This window comes from Muntiacus reevesi, chromosome 17, assembly GCF_963930625.1.
Source record: "Muntiacus reevesi chromosome 17, mMunRee1.1, whole genome shotgun sequence".
NCBI classification, from domain to species: domain Eukaryota; kingdom Metazoa; phylum Chordata; class Mammalia; order Artiodactyla; family Cervidae; genus Muntiacus; species Muntiacus reevesi.
The window spans coordinates 48,088,067-48,089,962 of NC_089265.1; the positions used below are offsets into that span (position 1 = coordinate 48,088,067).

The following is a 1,896-nucleotide window of genomic DNA, read 5'->3' on the forward strand; positions in this document are numbered from 1 at the left end:
ACTGTACTTAGGAGAGAGGAAGCCTTACTTGGTTAATATTGCAGAAAACTTAGTTTCACAGTCTGGCATCATGACAGATTGTCCAACCAGCTCTGTGGAGATTGTTTCGACATCCACCTCTATAGCTTCTTAATCCTGCAGCAAATCAACCCTTCTGAGGACTGGACTCTTCCAAGATATTGATACCAGATTCAGGAACCTGCTATTCTCTGTCTCCACTTTTTTTTTTAACTGGAGGAGGAGCCAATGTAATGGCTCATCTTTAATAGAAAGAAGAAATTTTATACCCATATTTTGGGTGAGTTAATGCAGGGGCTCAGTGGGCCAGCTGGTAGGGCACCAGCTTATAATGGGTTCTACATGTAGGACTTGGCTAGGCCTTGCCTCGTGCAGCCAGAGCCAGATGACAGCACCTTTTCAATTCATGGCAGCACTGTTGTCTTCTTGACAAGTGTAGCCCAGTTTCTGCTTGTTGGTGATGGAGGGGACTAAATTAGGTCTTTCTTGGTACCTGAGGTTGCCTTTGGGGCAAGCATATTGTGTGAGTCCAGCCCTTGCATATAGTGAGCGTGATCTCCCTCTGCAACCCATCATCTGCTCATCGTCAGTAGGAGCACCACCTCCAGATGCCTCGGAGCACACTCTGGTGACTCCATTAGGACTGTGGGCCTTCGGGGCCCGTGCTCCAGCTCTGCGGAATAACCGTGAAGTCATCATGCCAACTGCAAACACCCTTTCTGCCCCCTCTGGCTACTTCTTTACTTTTCCTTATATGTTTTCTTCAAAAGCATCTTCCCATGGCCACCACTGGAGCTCTGAATGGAGCTCTACTTCCCCTCTGAAATGTAATCTCTCAAGAGGGTTTAGGCTTTTATTATAGATGAGAGTAACCTACGAACTGAAAAAGAAGTATATGCATTTTATACTGAAAAAACATTCCCAAGACAATGAAATACAAAAGGGTTGGCAACCTGCTTAGAAATAGGGGTGGGGAGGGGCACATGGGAAATACAAAGAGAACAAACTTATAACATTCCTCAAAAATTGTTCTGTCTTGTCTGTAAATTTCAATTCAATTCAGCAAAAGTTTATTTTGCACCTTCTATATGCTAACTAGACAAAGAGACATCATGATTAAGGGTACATGAGCTTGAGTGGACAGGTTGTGTTTAAAGATCAAGAGAGGGACTTCACTGGTGGTCCAGTGGTTAAGATTTCACCTTCCCGTGCAAGGAGTGTGAGTTTGATCCCTGGTTGGGGAGCAAAGATCCCACATGCCTCACAGCTAAAAAACCAAGACATAAAGCAGAAGCAATATTGTAACAAAAAAATTCAATAAAGACTTCAAAAATGGTCTACACACAAAAAATCTCTAACAAAAATAAAAAATCCAAAGATTGCCCGAGATGGTCAATATATAAGCTACAGCAGGTGGTGGTGATGGGAGGGGGAGAGATTCGTGGGAGGAACAATGAGCAGGACCCAGCCAGATCATGAGGGACTTTAAGTACCCAGAGTTTGCTTATGATATTATAATTAACAGATGCTATAGAAATATTTTTAAACAGAGACTTGCTAAGGTCATGCCTGTGTTTTTGTTGATGATGCTGGTCACAGTGTGGAGGATGAGTTAGAAGGAGGCCACGAGTCTCGTTATGAGGCTTTGCTTCTTGGGAGGTGATAGAACCAGTCTCCCCTCCCCACATTATTGATTTCATTTGCAGGGCCTGGGGCAAGAGCGCAGATGGAGATCACCCCTCTCCCAAGATCCTCCTCCACTGATGCCTACCCTTTTTCTTCCCATCTCCTGTGAGGGTTCAAGGCAGTCACATGCCTGCATCCACATGTCAAACTCCATCTGTCTGTTCCCTCCTCAGCCCACAAAGAGCTAGCTCT

At 44.6% G+C, this 1,896-nt stretch overlaps 1 pseudogene; it reads right to left on the reverse strand.

Annotated features, from left to right (window-relative positions):
- Nucleotides 1–417: 417 nt before the first annotated feature.
- Nucleotides 418–714, reverse strand: LOC136148348 (cytochrome c oxidase subunit 5B, mitochondrial pseudogene; annotated as a pseudogene).
- Between the last annotated feature and the right edge of the window lie 1,182 nt (nucleotides 715–1,896).